The 16,599-nt window shown below is 48.7% G+C and overlaps 1 protein-coding gene across 9 annotated transcripts in view; it reads left to right on the top strand.

The window, feature by feature from the left end:
- The first annotated feature begins 2,270 nt into the window (after positions 1-2,270).
- CSNK1G1 (casein kinase 1 gamma 1) overlaps positions 2,271-16,599 on the top strand; it is a 105,041-nt gene continuing 90,712 nt past the window's right edge. For 2 of the 9 annotated variants that reach the window (XM_027466539.3, XM_027466535.3), the window contains exon 1: positions 2,704-2,864. The gene's annotated coding sequence lies outside the window, so the exon portion shown is untranslated. Of the gene's footprint in view, positions 2,401-2,703; positions 2,865-3,095; positions 3,362-11,198; positions 11,335-11,765; positions 11,790-12,719; positions 12,744-14,606; positions 14,693-16,599 lie in introns of those variants that run through there. The other 7 variants (XM_072043385.1, XM_072043389.1, XM_027466537.3 and 4 more) reach the window with 7 other exon arrangements.

Here is a 16,599-nt window from a genome sequence, read left to right as displayed (position 1 = left end):
GGGGGTGCCTAAAAATGGGTGCGGTAATTGGTAGTTGAGGCAAATTCTCTGTGCTCAGACAGGCTGTGTTTGCATGAAGGCAGCAGCAGCGCGAGTCTCCAGAGCTGTCAGCCCTGTTTCAGAAAAGCTTTGGGGACTGCCAGCAAGTTCTGTGTTTCTGAAACAATTGCTGTACCTAGCTGACACTTCAAAGATCAACTTGTAGTCAGTGCTACTGACTAAAGAGGTAACGGTGTGAAACATTCTTTAAGGCAGTATCTCTGTTCTCTTCTCAAAGAATGAGTGTTTCGCAAATACAGATAATCCTAAGCTGTTAGGGAAGCCCTGTAGGAAGCTTTCCCAAATTATCTCGAAGGCCCCGCAAAGCAAACGAACAGAAAGACTTTTAATTACTTCCTACCTCTTGGAGAAATTAAAGATGCTTGTGCTCTAGTGCTCCAAAGCCTTCTCCTCTTCCACTTGCAATTTGTTTGCCTGAGTTAGGACTGGGTGCTGAAAACACTACAGAGAACACTCAGTCCCCTTCTAAAACAATGTACATCCTCCCAGGGCGTTCTGGAAGAAGCAGGAGCTGTACTTACTCAATTCTGCAACTTTTTTTTTTTATCATTGTTGGAGCCTTGCAAGCAGCTGCTGGTCGAGTCCTGCTAACTCTTGCATTGCTAACACTTCTTACAGAGCTCACCCCCTGCCACTGGACCCTGCAGAAGATGGCACGTCCTCTGAAGAAGAGCAGGCGTGATCTGACCCCAACTTCAATAACACATCGTGCCCTCTGCATGTTTATGTATTAAAAAAAAAAATGTTATTTACATTTGTTATTGAACTTCAGAGTTGTTGTGGCTTATGTCCAGCTGTTGAACAGAACCAAAAGTATAAGTTTTACAGAGCACAAGAAAATTGTGGTAAAATTATTGTGAAATTAATATATGTTTTTGAAGCTTAGCATTCAGAATGAGTCACTGCTTTAATTTTTACCTTGCTTCCTTGACTTCCTCAGTGACTCCTGCACTTATCTTTTAATTGCTTTTTGCTTGTCTGAGACTTGCATGATCATGCTGCTTCTGTTTTTAAAACGCAAACCTCTGATTTTCTAATACACAGAAGCATTCTGAAAGTCCATCTGTCATGTCTTTATTGAATTAGAAATTGTTAATGACAACCTCTTTTTCAGAATAGGGGAAAGCTGGATTCGGAATGGGACACAAAAAAGGTGAGGTGTAAGGGGACTTGTCACTTGCTAACATCTTTTACCGCATCCCGGTACACAAACACAGTGTGTGCACGTCCCAGGGAGCAGCAGGCTGAAAAGACGGGCTTGGGGATGGGGCAAGAGCTTCAGATCACTTCACTGGAGGGAGACACCAAGTACTCATCTGTTTTAAAGAAAAATAAATTACTGCAAAAGGTTCTGAGCTCAAAAGAGGATGTGACTCTTAATTAGAGTGGGATACTGCAGCGTGCTGGTGTGAGGAGTCCCGTCCTCTCTCTGCTGAGAGGAAAGAGGATCCTTCCCTTCCCACCCCTCACAAGCTGTTCGGCCTGCTGGACATTAAAGGTGAGGTTGAATTAAAAACCAACTGTAATGTTTGTCCCAGGGGAAGAGTAGCGCAGCCTCTGGGTTGCTCTGACGTACAGGTCATTGAAGAGCTGAAATTGTGTGGTGTTGAAAACAAATTCAAGACGAGGATAAACTGGCTGCGTGCCTGTGCTTTGTGTCACTGCACCACACGACAGATTCCCCCGTGCTGTGGGACTTCCAGCACTTTGGGGCAAACACTATTTTCTAGAGAACTTCTCAGGAAGAACCATCAGCTGCAAATTGAGTGTTATTACTGCTACTATTACTGTGAGGTAGTATTCACTTTTGAGTTTCGGGTTCCTGAGGCCACTTCTCAATTCTTTTAAGTTTAAAGGATTACTTGATAGCAATACTGTGTTATTTAAATCTAGATGAACGCTGCTACTTTTTTAATGGGGAAGGAGGAAAACACAAAACCAGCTAAAATCCAGTGGTCTGAGTGCCCTGCGTAAGGAGGTTCAAAGATTTAGCTAATAAAATAGGAGCAAGCAGGGAAATGCCAGCAAATGTAAAACCAATCACTGCGTCCCAGCACCGGCTGATTTATTAATCTCATTAACACACGTACGAACATCCACAAAGAAAACAAGAAAGAAATACCCCGCGCTGACAATAGATGTCAGCAGCACCTCCAGCTATCAGGTACGGGGCCGTGCCAGCGGTTGGGGCAGCGCGCATTTTGCCCTTTTCTGTACCAAAAAGGTGCCCGTGCTGGGAAGGGACCTGAAGGCACGTAGGAAAGCAGATCCGTGCGGGACGTGTGAGCAGCAGGGTGCGGAGCTGCTGGTTGCTTCCTGAGGCTCGGCATTTCACAGCAGGTAACGCTGCCACCAAAATCCCCCATTTTGCTGCCTAAAATCGCTGCGGCTTTCCCAAACCCGGCACGGGAAGGAGCCGTTCTCATCCCCGACATGGGGAGTGCTCTCCAGAGAGCCCGGGCTGCTTCCCGGAGCCCTGATCTTGAGAAACAACCACAGCTGGGAGAGCGCGGATGGGCTGCAAGGAGCAGGGAGGGGACGGGGGGAGCCCGCTGGGGGCCGGCAGCTTCCGCATAGCAACCGCGCGGCGTCGCCATGCGGGGCCCGGCCCGGAAGCGCTGCGGCCCGGCCCGGCCCCGCCGCTTCCCTGCCATGGGGCGGAGCCCACCGGGGCCGGGCCCCGCCGGTTGTTTCCGGGTCAGCGCCCGCCCCGCTCAGCGCGGCGGAGGCAGGAGCAGGAGGAGGAGGAGGAGGAGGAGCAGCGGGGGCCCGGCCCGGCCCTGCCCCGCGTTCACTGCCGCCAGGTAGGGCCCGGGGGGCTCCGCTGGGCTCCGGGGGGCTGCGGGGGGAGGGATGCGGGCGGGTAGGGGGGATCCGGGGGATCCGGGGGGGGGTTCGGGGGTGTCCTCGCTCCGCCGCCGCCTCCTTTGTGCGCACTCGGGGGCGCGGTGCCCGCAGCCGGCAGGGCCCGGCCTCGCCCGTTGCCCCCCCCCCCCACACCCGGGGTTCGCTGCCGGTTCCCGGGTGGAGCCGAGCCCGGGGGGCGGAGGAGGGGAGGCTTTGTTCGCCCCCCCTCCTTCGAGCCCTGGTGGCACAAAGAGCCCCGGGAGCCGGCCCGTGCTGCCCGGCTGCTGGAGGAGCCGGGGTGGAGCTGGGCGGCTGTGCCCCGGGCTCCTCTCCTTGTGCTCGGGGATCCCCCCGGGCAGGCCCCGGGAGCTGCTGCCGCTGCGGGATTTTGGTGACCACCAGCAAGGTGCGGCTGTCAGGACCTCAAATGTAAACACCGGGGTGTCCACCAAAGGTAATTGTGTCTCAGGGAGGTTTAAAGAAGAAAGGCGTGCTCGGGAAGCTTGGAGGACACCAGTGAGAAAGCCACAAAAACCTCCTCTTGGTACTGGAGGTCCTGCTGGCATGGTGGGACCCCAGGACAGGTGGTGCAGAAACCTTTTGGCAAAAATCTGCTGCCTCCAATGAAACGCTCGACCCTCAGATGATAAAACCAGTGCCGTGCACTCGCATCTTGCATACGTAGCTGTGCCCTGTTTAGATACAAGTGTTTCTTCGAACGCTGCTTGCCCTCAATTTGCTTTTTCTGGACTCAGCAGAGCGCCCAGCTGGTGCCTTCTCCTTGTTGCTCTTTTTTTGGAAGAGCTGTTGGGTTGTGAAGATGAGGCACGGCCCTGTGAGAGCTTGCTCTGGGAGTCCCCCTAGCAGAATATTTTCAGTTGCTTACCTAAAGCCCACCCTGGTTTAGGCCAGGCTGGATTTCTTCCTGTGTTGTTCCTTGTGGGAAAGCTCTTCTGCTCTCCTCTGGCCATGATGGTGGAGAACTCGCTTCAGATTCTCACAGCAAACTTATTTCCAGCTGGTACGTGCCCATCTGTCTTTGTACCAATGTCGCCTTTTTGAAAACACCTCTTTGTTCCTCCAGCACTTTCCAAGAGAGCGCTCTGCTCTTGGGTTCTTATTTCCAAGGCACCAGCACCAGCCTCCCAGTTGCTTTTTCCCAGATTATCGGCAGATCTCTGCTGCACATGTGTTTTCCTTAAACTAATCCCTGACCATGACTGGCCAGAGCAGGGTGTGTGGTGCGGGGCAGGTCTCACGGGGATGCCGCGCGGTGTCACGGATAATTCCTTTGTGCCCGTATCTCTCACCGCTCATTCAGCTCGGTGGCTCTCAGGTCACAGCAGCAAGCGTATATCCTGTGTCTCTTTCCCTTGGATTAAAGAGCATCCAGTCACCAGTCCAGCTTTTTGCAAAGCCTGAAGCACCTGGCCTTACCTTGTTCCATCCCGTCCCATCTGTATTTCTCTTCTGTAGGAGGTTTTATGCAGTTCCAGTTCTCATTATTGTCAACATTGTCTCATTATTCGCCTTTTTGTGCCAAAGTCACTGTTGCAAAGTATTCAGGTAAGCCTGATCCAGCAGCCAGGGTCAGAGAACAGCACTGCGAGGGGAATTGTTAGCTGGCTGAGGGCAGCCTCATCCACGGCCAGTTGCTGCCTACCTTAGACTAACTTACCCTTTTTTTTTTGTGGTGGATATCTTTTAAACTAATTTCCAGCTCTTTTGAAACAACTGGTTGCTACACGTCCTCAGCTTAACAGATGGAGTCCTGTATAGTGCCCGAAAACGGCTTCCAGGGCAGACCAGTGATCCACCTGGCCCAGTGTCCAGCCAACTGGGAACCAGCAGCAGGTGCCCAGGAATGGGAGCGCACAAGTATGGCAGATCTAATCTGGGGAAATAATGCTCTAATTTTTCCTCATTCCAGCAGTTTGTGAACTTTGAGGTCATAACATTTGAACTCAGTGCCCTTCCACATTTCTCTTCCACAGATCTGCCCGCTCTCTTTGAGTCATCATGGTTTTCGCAGGGAGGCACAGAGCTGGATGCTGAGCCTTTAGCCCACTTGTTGTGTAGCCCACCCACAAGGAAGGGACAGGAAAACAAGAACAAGGTTGTCAATAAGTTTGATAAATAAAAAATTAATAATAAAAAAAAATGACAAGAAGCAAATTCAGAACAAATTCTTTCCTCGCTTTCCCCACAACATCTGGGATTTTAGGAAACTGCTTTTCGTCCTGGCGGTCTCTTGTCCTGTCTGAGCTGTGCTGCTCTGCTCAGACTCTCCTTTCCACATCTCTCCTCGTGGCTCCCAGCTGCTCCGCAGCCTTCCTGCCGAGGGGATGGATGGCACTGGGCGCGAGGCTGGTCATCCCGTCAGCAGGTGCCTCTTTTGAAAATGCTGTGTGCCGTGGATTTGTATTTCATTCCCTGTTATTGCCTTCATAATTACAGGCGCTCTGCCTGTCCCTCAGTGAGCAAAAGCCGCGGTGCTGCTGTTTTTTGTGGGCACGCTGTGGTAGCCCTGCTGTCCCGGTCCTGGGCGTTGGCCTGAGCTCCCTCTGTTGCTCTTCACATTTGGAGTTCGTCGGTCCCGGCGTGCTGCGCTTTGACTCTATCACCCACTCGTATCGTGAGGCTTTACTGCAATTCCTTAGAGTCATTGCTCTTATTTACTGATAATGTTAAATTATTCAGGGTAGCAAATGTTGTCATCTCGGCATTGCCTTCCCTTGCACAGTTCAGTGGAGTTGAGCAGAGTGCTGCGGTGAGTCCCCTCCGCTGCAAAACTGACCAGCGATGCCTTTCTTTCCCAATTCTTTTTTTTTAAAACCGGTTGTTTATGGCTGTGAAGAATTTTTCCCTTTATTCCATGGTAGTTTTGTTCCCTGAAGAGCTCTGGTGAAGGATCTTGTTATTTAGTATACTTTTTTTTTTTTTTTTTTGTAATGAAATATATCAGCTGCCTCTTTCATGTACTCTCACTCCTTCAGGGGAGGAAAAAAAAAAAACAAAAAACAACTCTTAACTACTCCTGAGACATGACTTCATTTTATAAAATATAATTAGCCCAGTGTCCATTTAGTCTGCTCTTTAGGACAACTCTGACTCGCCTGGTGTGGCTGCCTGGTTTGCGGCTGCTCAGATACCTCTGAATTGCTCTCTGTTCCTCTCTGTCGTGTCACTTGTAGCATATTGATTTTTTTTTTTCTGGCTTTGATTTTCATATTACTAACCTTAATCCCAGTAGGATTTTTTTCGAGGAGATGAGGTTCTTGTGAATCAGCTTCTCTTCCCCCAAAAGCTGCATCATCCTCAGACACGTGCTCTTCTAGCTGCTGGCTCTCTGCTGAAGTGTCAGCGGAGTCTTTAATCTTGATTTCAAGTGCCAGTACCCTGGTGCTATTTTGATTAATCCAGACTTCTTGTTCTTCCAATTGTCCCCAAAACTTCTCGGTTCATAATGAGTCGGAGCCCGAGTGTGGGAGCAGTTCTTTAAAATGCTGTCACAGAACTCTTGGTCATCAACTTCCCATTCTCAGCCCCCAGAAACTTCCCTGCCTCATATGACAGCAGCGCTTGCTCCTGTGGACCACAGCCAGCAGCTCCTTCCCAACGTTATTTAGGAGCGTGTTCCTGCAGAAACAGGTGGCTGCTGGACAGGGCCCCACCTGGAGCCACGCGGGGCTCATGGCACTGAGGAAATGATGGTCATCGTGTGGTCGTGTTGATCTTCAGAGAGCCGAGAAGACCAGAGGCTTCGGGGTCTAGTGGTGTGGAGAGCGCAGGCTGCAGGATATGCTATGGCGAGGTAAAATCTCAGACTTGTGCCTCCTTGGTTGTTATATTTCGTAATCAATCCCCATGACCTTTCTCTTACAGAGGGAGGAGGTATTCTAACGCCTTGCTAAAATGTCTCTTAGATTTCTGGTTCATCAACACTTCTACCTTTTGAAAGGCCGCTTAGAGAAATAAAGCAGTCAACAAAACCAGCGCTGAAGCGCTACTGATCAGGGTGAGATCACCACCATTTTCTCTTGGCTCTTCATCTGTTATTTCTTCCCGTAAAGTTTGTTTGGAGAGGCTCGCTCTGAGAAATGGATAGGTGTCTCTTACCTGTCTGAATCTTCTGTTTTGGTTTGCTCGTCTGTGAGCAAATCTCTTCTGGATAATAACTTAATAGCCTAAGGAGTTGACAGCAATTCTACCCAGAAGATGAGTCTGACAGTTTGTGCTTTGTGGAAGACAATTGAATGGCGTGGATACGTTCCTCTTAGCATTTAATGCAGAAATTGGAGGTATTCGTTTGTGAGATGGAGAAACTGCTTTCCTGTCTGCCTCTGCTTTCCTGCTCCTCTTTTTCTCCCTTATGATTATATTATGACATTCCTTTAGGCTGGCAAAATTGCAGCTGTTTATAAAGTGAAGTTTTCTTCGCAGTCCTGAATCTGCAGTCATTTTTCTGAAGCTGTCATGTTTCTGTAGTCTTCTGAGGTGAGTTGGCCATATAGCACATGGTACCTTACAGAAGGCCACAGAACTTATCAGCATCTTGAGTAGCTGCTGTCCCCTCCGTGTGTTTTAATGTGTATTGATGAGTCCTGACAAGTCTGTGGCTTGTGATAAAGCTGAGAACTATCTGGCATAGCAGTATTCTGCAGAACAACTCCTATTTTTCCCAGTTCATGAGGAATCACTATTTTAGTGCCAAAAGTTAGGTTAAATAAGTTGTAGGAGAAACATGCTTAAACTCTGTGAAGCCAACCTGCTTGAAGCACGTATTTCTCAAAGCTTTTTGTTTCATGTTGCAGAATATGGTAACTTCCATTTTAGCAATTTGCTGTGCAGCTCCATTCATAATTTAAATAGTCTTAGGTGGCAGTAAATCTTGCCTGCTTATGAGGTTGAAAGCTGTGTGAGTTTCTTCTTAAATACTTACCTTTGTTACACCTGCAATGAGGGTAACGTCCTGTTTGCAGAAATAACAAACAAACTGTTCCTTTGCACATCCACTGAGTTACAAATCAGAGGGTGCATTCATATGCAGCCTATTTTTTTTTTCCTTTCACATTAATAGAGAGCACACTACAGGAAAAAACATTACAGGCAATTTGTTTGCATATGTCTAGTCTTGCTCATGGCAAGGAGAGGAATAGGAATTGAGTTACTAATCCTTGACAGTGTTTTTTTTTCGGTGAGTTTCTGATGTGTAGCAGTCTCAGTGTCTCAGTCTTGCAGGGTTTTCAAGCCTTCGTTCCTTGTCAGTCAGAATTCGTTGTAGGTTTGACTTCTGTTTATTTAGGTCTATTAAAAAAATAAAATAAAAATCAGGGGAAGTCCTGTAAAATGTGGCTTCTAAAGTATAAAGTTGTTCCATTGGCAGTCACAGTTCTGGCAAGTGTATGGAAACAATTCAGCTTCTCTGAAATGTGGTACAAGTTGCTTAATTCCAAGTCCTGCAGCAACCCTGCTTTAGCTGCTCTGGCTGTCCTTAGGTACCTTCTAACTGTTCTTGTAATGCGCAAGGCTGACTTCTACAGCTTCATTTTATTTCCTAGATCTTAAGAGAACAAGTTGGAGCGAACAAATGAAACTTATTAACCTGTAACATCTTACTTTAATGAGGCAGAGACCGCACACTTTGTAGTTGCCTCTTTTCAAGTGTGTTAGACTTCAAAGGTCTCACCTTCAGGAGCCTGATGGAGCCTGGCTCCTGCTGTTGCTCCGCGGCAGAGCGCTTTTGGCAGGGCTGAAGCACCAGGTAATGCCGGGCTGCTTTGCCGTGGGAGGGAGGGACTGCGGCAGCACTTGTGTTAAGCAACTTCTTGGATGCTTTGGGAGGAAATTCCAAAACGCTCCGTGTGCTTCCACCGGGCAGCGTGGTTCTTCCCTGCGCCAGAAAGTGCTCGCTCCCTGTTTACGCGTTCATCTTGCTGGGTGTGGATTGCCTCAGCTGGCTTAGCTAGCGCCGGAGCATCGGTGCTGGGTTTGGTGGTTTGGGGGTCCTCAGGTTCTCTGGGTCATCGTCCTGGGGCCGAGATCAGGCCTGCAGCCACTTAGGCATCTGGTGTTGCTTCCCAGCTGTCCTCTGTTTGGAAAGGTTTTGACAGGTTTCTAATTCTGAAAAAGCTCTGTGCAGTGTTGGCAGCGCTAAAGCTTCAGCTTTACTGGTGATAGATGCAACACCAGTGCTGGTAAATCAGAGTTAGGCAGTGTTCTGCTCCTGTGGAGTGTCTGCGCTGAAATTTATGGTATTCGGTGGTTGAGATTCAAAGCTGGTGTTAGGCTCCAAACCACTACGCAGCCCTTTGTTTTTGTCTGGCCTTACTGGCTGCAGCACTGGTACTCGGTGTTTTTTTATCGCTTGTGTTAGCAGTTACTGTGTGTGCCAGAGTGCCTTCACTAGTCCAGATCTATGGTTTGGGGCGTGGTGTGCTGGAACCACTTGTTCTGTTCCTTCTGGGCTCTGCAGAAAACAGAGCTTCGACAGCAAGGAGACGACGTGAGCTACGGTGGGCTCTGGGGATCCCTCCTGGCTGGGGGTGCTGCAGTGGTGGGCTCAGGGGCAAGGAGCTGCAGGGGTGAAGGTCAGATGTTCGGGCAGCCTCCTGCTCTCAGAGACTCAGGGGAATGGGGTGTGACTTAGGGGTGTCTAGCTGGACCCTGTGTGCTCAACATCCAGCACGAGAAACCTTATGCTCATGTTGATGTGGGGCAGTGATCTCAGTAATCCTAATTTTGTTCTGTTAAGTGTGATTGAACGTGCTCCTGTTCAAGTGTTTTGCACCAAAGTAGGTTTGTCAGGGTCTGCGAAGCCGGCAGGGCTGAGACAGACGGTGTAGTTATTCCTCAGTGAAGTCTTCAAACCAAATTCTTTAACTTTCATTTTGAGTGTAGGTTCTCTCGAACGCTTGCAGTGATCCTGGCCTGCGAACCTCGCTTGAGCGCTGTGATGCTTCCGTGGGCTTGCTGCTGATACTGATCCGAAGACCCAACGCAGCTAGTGCTGCTGCTGGAGGATCTGAGTCATCCCCGTCTTTCTGGCTTGGAAAATTAGTAAATGTGTCACAAAGCTGTTTGCTGTGACACCTTTTGGTAAACTGGAGCTTGTCTTCGCAAACTGTTCAGTCAGTCCCTGGTAACATTTACAAAAGCTCGGAGAAATCCCTGTGTTGATCAGCTCTTCCATGGCGTTACGCTTGTAGTGCACGGCGTGTTAGAGTCGGAAATCTGCTTGCTAAGGAGGTGTTCTAAAATACATTTGTGCTGAAACCCCATCTGTTAAACCTGCTTGAACTCCTCTCTTACCAAATCTAAAACTGAACGTAGTAATAGTTTACGCCACTCAAACAATCCTACCTTAAACGCTAGCTCTGTGTAGTATCTGAATGTCTCCTCTTTCGATGAATTGCGATCGGGCTCCCTGCTAATAGCTTTGAGATCATTTGCAATTAAATGGAGTCACGTCTTCCAGGGGATTTACCCGTGGACCCCTGCTCAACACCAGTATCCTTTCTTCTCAGAACTAATAGAATTGCCTGAGGCACAGGTGGATAAATTTAGTCTCTTAGCAAGCTAGGTATGACCTTGTAACAACAAGGACTTTTTCCACTCATCTATAGATGCCGAAATCAGAACGTAAAGGCTGAATTTCTGTGGTGGACAGAGCTTTGGGGATCAGTGACGCTGAAAAGCTTTTTGTGTTGGATAATCGGCTGCTGCTGGCAGTAATTCCGTGTCTGGATGCAGTTCAGAAGGCCTACAAGTGATCTGCTGGTACAAAGTGATCCTCACCGATGGGTATTAAGGCTTCAAAGAGGACGGAGATGGCTTGGTGTGTAGTGGGGATTACTTGGGAATGAACACTTCCAATTGACAGCCACGCTGAAGATTAGGGATGGGAAGTGGAAGTTGAATCCAAGTGTCTTTGTCCGGGTGTGATTTCCTAAGTGTGTGAATGGTAATATTTGCATCAGGGTGAGGTTAAAGTCATCCGTACAAAGCAGTGCATTATTCCAGCTTATAGGAGAAGCTGTCAGCGTGTGAGATGGTCTCGCTTTGCACAAGGAGGTAAATCCACACGGTACAGCACGTGCCGGAGCTGCCCAGCTCTGTATGCTGTCTGCCTGATCCTCTGTGTTCACCTTAACAGCTTTTTGTTACAGCTGAGTCCAGTTAAATTCATAATTCATCCTCTGAGTGTAATAAGGAGGTTACCTTTATATATAATGGGGTTTCTGGAGCTCTTCTGCCATCCCCAAAAAATGCCATACTTCTCTGCAGATGGTAGGATGCTGCCAGCTGAATGGGAGAAGCTGCTGCTGGGAAGTAGAACAGGATTTTCGAGTGTCTGCCGGGCTTCACGGTGCTCAGGAGTGCAGTGAGCGGTGTGGTTTTTTGGCTTGTGAAAGAAACTCCTTGCAGGTGAGTGGGCAAACCCCTTAGCAAGGGCACGGCTGGCTGTTTGGGGCCGACAGGGCTTATCTGTTCTCCCTGCCGTTGGCTGGGTTGTTGTTGGCACGCTGGTCTCTTGCTACAGGTAGTGTGTGTTGTTTTTATTTTTCGGAGGGATGAAATCTTCATCTGATTAAGTGCTACGGTCATTGAGTAACGCTGAAGGAATTTCAGTGCGTGAATGTCTGTGAGCGCATTGCGCTGCGCGTTTCTGCCTGTTGCATCTTCAGTGGGAAACACACAAAGAAGGGCAGCTGGAGGCAGTGGAGCATCTGAACTGCCTGAGCCTCTACAGTTTGGAAGCATTTATTTGAAGAGCAGGCAACAAAGCTCTGGATCTCACTGTTCGAGGAGTTTGTGGAGGCTGCTGGCCTAGGTTTGTTCAAAAAGTGGTTGGAGAAACCCACGGTCCATGGGTCCCCAAGGTGAGTGCTGGTAGGATGGGGCAGGCACGTCCATGCCAACATCTGTGATCCACTGCAGGAATGCCAGCAGAGGATTTCTTGTTGAGTGTTCAACTATTCCTGCTTCGTGAACCCCCTTCTGTGGAAATATCAGGGAGAAAATGCTTGCAAAGAGCTCGGGAGGATGGCTCATGGATACCTAGAGGAGGGGAACTCTCGAGGTGCTTCTCGGCACGCTGTGCCTACCTGCAGCTCTCCCAATCGCAGCTCTCACAAGCAGAGATTTCACAGAGTGCTGTGGTTTATGTGTAAAGGCGCGTCAAGGTGGGACGGGTAGAAACTGAAACCGGAGAAACTTTAGAAAGGGACAAATGAGGTGATTGAACAAGAAGTTCTCGGTCACTTTAAAAGGGAAGATTCCTTAAATTCCACCTTTTTTGTGCGGCGAGTGGGAGGAGGTGATCATAATGCTTCTCTTCAGCTCTCCTAGTGTGGGATTGCGAGCAGCAGACAATCAGGCGTTCCTCCGCAGGCGGTGATGGGCTAATAGCCCAGAACTGGGTCGTCACAATAACCAGCCTGGCATGCACCTACTAATGTCCTGCTCTGTGTCACAGGAATTACATAAGGTCCCCACAGCAGTGATCACAACACGTCGCTGCTGTTTGCCTTGTGCTCGTGGCGTGGCTGCCCAGCTGGGGATTGCTGCTGTGGTTTCTTGGCTTCCTGATCCACGCCTGCTGAAAATCTAGTTCCAATCAGAAACTGGGCTATCAAAGCGTGCGTTGGCCAGCGAGAACGTGCCTGTGGTCTTTTCAGCATGTTTGGGGAGCTGTCGATGTTTGAAGGCTGCGGCTCGCAGCGCTGTGCCCACAAGTAGAGGTTTGGGTCCTGCCTTTCCCATGCGCTGCTCCTGCTGCTCGTCTAACCTGTTCGTGAGCTGCTCTGCCTCTAACCTGGCACAAAACTCTCCAGGTACGGCTGGGTTGTTTTTCTCCTCTTATTGTAATGAGGCAGACTCCTTCACAAGCGGGCTGATAAGAGAAACCAGCAGGAGTTCTGCTCGGGGTTGCTGCAGCGCCTGGGTTTGCTGCGTTTTGTGGGGAGCAAGCTTTGAGTTGTCTTCAGAGGTCATGTTTCATCCTTGTGTGAGTTCCATATTGTATTCCCCACTTTCTAGAGTGTGTTACGCATTTATTTTTGTTGGCTCTTAATGTTCTCAAGTGATTATTTTTTATTTTTTTTCAACTACCATTAGCCACAACTCTGTGAGTTTAATTGAGGGAAGTATCACAAGTTTCCAACCTGATAGGCACTTAATAAAGCCATCTGGCTGGCTGGTAGTTGTTAGCCGTGGTGTTGGCCTCCACTAGAAGGAGACAACAAGTGGAGGAGGAGAACCAGGATAATGAGAAGCTGTGGAGAACCTGAAGTCTGCTGGAACGAAGCTCTTGAGGAGTAGCACAAGTGCTGATGAACGGAGACTCGTGGGCTTCTTCTGGAAGGTGTCACCTCACTGTCACCCAAGTACGTGACAAGCTTTCTGCTCTGCCGTGGTCATTGCCTGAGCCATCCAGGTAGGGAGAGCAGACCCCAAATTGCAGCCTGTGGGTTACTGGTTTGTGCTGGGGGAGGAGTATCAGCTGAGCAGGCAGCTATGCTGAGCGTTCGGAGTGTTGATGACTTGGTGAAGCAGCGTATGAAGTGGGGGAATGTTGAGCAAATCATCACAGCTAGGAGAGGTAGGTGCTCGAACAGCTTGATTACACTTTTCTTCAAAAATGCATGAAGAGCTGAAGTGTCTCATCATCAGGTGTCAATCAAAGGCATCTTGCAAGAAAACTTGGACTAGATGAGATTCTTAATTTTTCTTTTGATGTGTGCTTGCATGTTCTCGGCTGGGATTGAAATCTAGGAGTGTGAACTTGTGTAATAAGACAAATCCAGTTTGGGATGATTTCTTTTAGACTTCAGAGGGATTTGCAACCCTTTCTGGGAGAGACTGGGGAGTGGCAATACTCCTTGTATGGATGTTGTCAACTCCAAGAGAGTATCAGCTGTGTAACCTGGGGAGGGATCCTTGGGGAGGGAAAGCCAAGGTCTGAGCAATGTGCATGGCAGTGCACGTGGCTAACGGTGGCACAGCACGGTCTGGGCACTGCGTGCTTCAGAGGAAGGTGCCAGGTGAGCGGAGGCACCACAGACCAGTTGTGATCAGTGTTCCTGAATGCCTGCTTTGATAAGATAACAGGAGTTCAAAATCCCACTTCTAAATATAACTGCCTATATATACGTCGTGTTTGATCAAGGTGTGTATGTTCCATTTCAGTCCTTTTCTCTGAGCTCGCCTCATGCTCAGGCCGTTAATCGGGGTGGTTTGGTTGGGTGCCCCTCTGCTCCTGCTCCAGGGAAGCCAAGCAGGAGGCTCGTTCTTTGCTCTGGGGTTGGTTTGGGCCCACACATGCCAGGAGGGCAGCCCTCTTCTAACTTCTCACCTATCGCTCTGGTATATTTTTGTCATCAGAATAGGGCTGTCAAGCTAACTGTCTCCATAGCAGCCTCTGTGTGAGTGAAAAGTGGATGTTTTGTGTGTTTATTTCTCCTGGAGCCGCACACCGTTGTTCTTTCAGGCTCCTGTTTCTTGCACAGCTTCCCCAGTTGTCTGGGGGAAAAGTTAAATCATCTGGAAGCGAGAAGTGAAATACTGCTTGGGTGGGCTTTGCCCGTTTGATTTTTACAGCTTTTGGAGGCTGTGTCAAGCAGGTCAAGGTTTCTGGAGCAGAGGATAAAGTACAATTACTTCTGTGAACATCTTCCCTAACATCTTTGTCCACTCAGGCTGAGGTGTCACGGAACCACCTAGCGCCAAATGATTCATTGCCACTGGAAACGTGCGGTCTAGCTGCCTGTCGGGAACACCTCAAGTAAGTATAGGCAGTGAAAACTTCACTTAATGAAATTTAGAGTAAGCAGGGCGCTGCTCTGAATGATTCAGGATTTAAAGAATTTCCTTTCGTGACGTTCACGTGCTGGAAGCAGGGCTATCTGAACTCGTCCGCGTGTTTTCTTCGAATTTTATGGTCTCCTTGACTTATTCATGGCACCGTTCCGTTCCCTTTCATCACGCAGGCCATTGGCATCAGTTTTGAAGTCCTCAGCACTTTGGTGCTAACAAAATGTAGGCTTCCTGCTGCGCAGGCTGTTAGAAGTACGTGCAGGTTTCAGCAGCCGTCTGCAGCTTGGGTGTGCAGAGATTGCAGTTTGGCGTGCTGCAGTGTAATGCAAAGTTTTTGGTTGCTGTTCTGCTTTTGTAAAGGGAAAATTGAGATCGAGACCTGCTCGCTGTACTCTGCTGCATCTGAAATGTGTGGGCTACTCATGAGACTTGAGGGAATTGAGAGAGAGATGCTGAATGGTATTTGCAAGGCTTTGCAAGCAGCAGTGTGGTTTTTTTAACTTGTTTTTACCTAGGTGTCAGACGATAAATACTGTTCTGAGCACTGCCCGAGTACAGTGCTAGAATAAAAGCTGACTTTTTATTCTCCAGCTGAGCAGAATAAATGTAGATGTCAGCTTTGGGGCGTATTCAGAGAGGAATTTGCAAATTACTGAATCCACACAGGGGCTTTGCTTCAAGCGTGGCGGTTAAGGCTGAGAGCTGTGTGCCCAGCTCTTCTCCAGGTGTTGAATGCAAGTATTTATTTCTAGTGAAAAGACAGGAAAATACCTGACAAGGTAAGATTTTTCTTCCTGACACAGCTACTTTCCACCTTCTGCGGGCAGACAGCCTTAATGTGCGCCGTGAGCCTTTTCTGCTCTTATGTCCGCTAGGCGTAGGTTTTAATATCTCCTGATAAATAAGCAGTATTTGCTAATTATTCACTGATAGCCTACAGATCGCTCGCTCTTGCGAAGAGAAATGTCTCCTAGTAGGGAAGGCGAGCGTTTCCCTAGACAAAGCTTTTGAATGCTTATGTGTTTGACTTGGAATAGAAATGTTCCGTGTTTTTATGCCCAAACCATGTAGAGGTCTCCTGAGAAGTCTCCTGCCCACCAGAGGGGCCCTACAGAAGCCCTGTTTTTCCACGTGGGTGTGAAGCTCTCTGGTTAAAAATCTGCTGACTGAAATGGATGTCGATCCAGGTCTGATGGGTGATTTTTCAAATTAAGCATTTGTTTCTGTAGAGCTACAAGTTCTGCATGTGACCAGTCAAATTTCTCCTTGTTCAAACTTGAGGCAAGCGCTGGAGCGGTGTGTTTGCCCAGGAGGTTTTGCTCTCTCCTCATGCCCCTGGGAGCCTTTCCACCTTTTTGTGGTGCTGGATGGATGGTGTGAAGACTTGGCAGTGGGGTACATCCATTAGGCCCGAATTTTGCTATTGCTCCCATGCTTTAATTTGTAAAGCTGTAGAAGCCTCAAGCCTAAAGACAAGCGTGTGTTTCTCCAGTGTTATCCAGAGCTTTGTGCCGCTGACTGGCAATAAAAGAATAATGAGGTAAAGTACAACAGATCCGAGACCTGTCTGTGTACCAGCTTCCCAAGAGCGCCTGTAAGGAGGGGTTTTGTGGAGTCATCTTCCCTGCCGTGGAGGAAGCGAGGCCCTCCCCTGGGAGCTGAGCAGCATCAGCGGTATGCCCTGAACTCACTTTGAAAATCTCATCTCTTGTCTCTGACTGGCACAGATTGCCATGGCCCCACGAGGAGATGAAAGATCTGGCCATGTACATTAAGGTAGCAAATTCAGCTATTCATGAGGTGCCTTCAGGGATGTTAGTTTTGACTCTGAACCTAAAACAAACTGCAAAGTTGGCTTCTCAGCTGCTCCTTGAT

This window comes from Anas platyrhynchos, chromosome 11 (assembly GCF_047663525.1).
Source record: "Anas platyrhynchos isolate ZD024472 breed Pekin duck chromosome 11, IASCAAS_PekinDuck_T2T, whole genome shotgun sequence".
In the NCBI taxonomy this organism is placed as follows: domain Eukaryota; kingdom Metazoa; phylum Chordata; class Aves; order Anseriformes; family Anatidae; genus Anas; species Anas platyrhynchos.
This window is presented reverse-complemented; position numbering and strand designations above follow the sequence as displayed.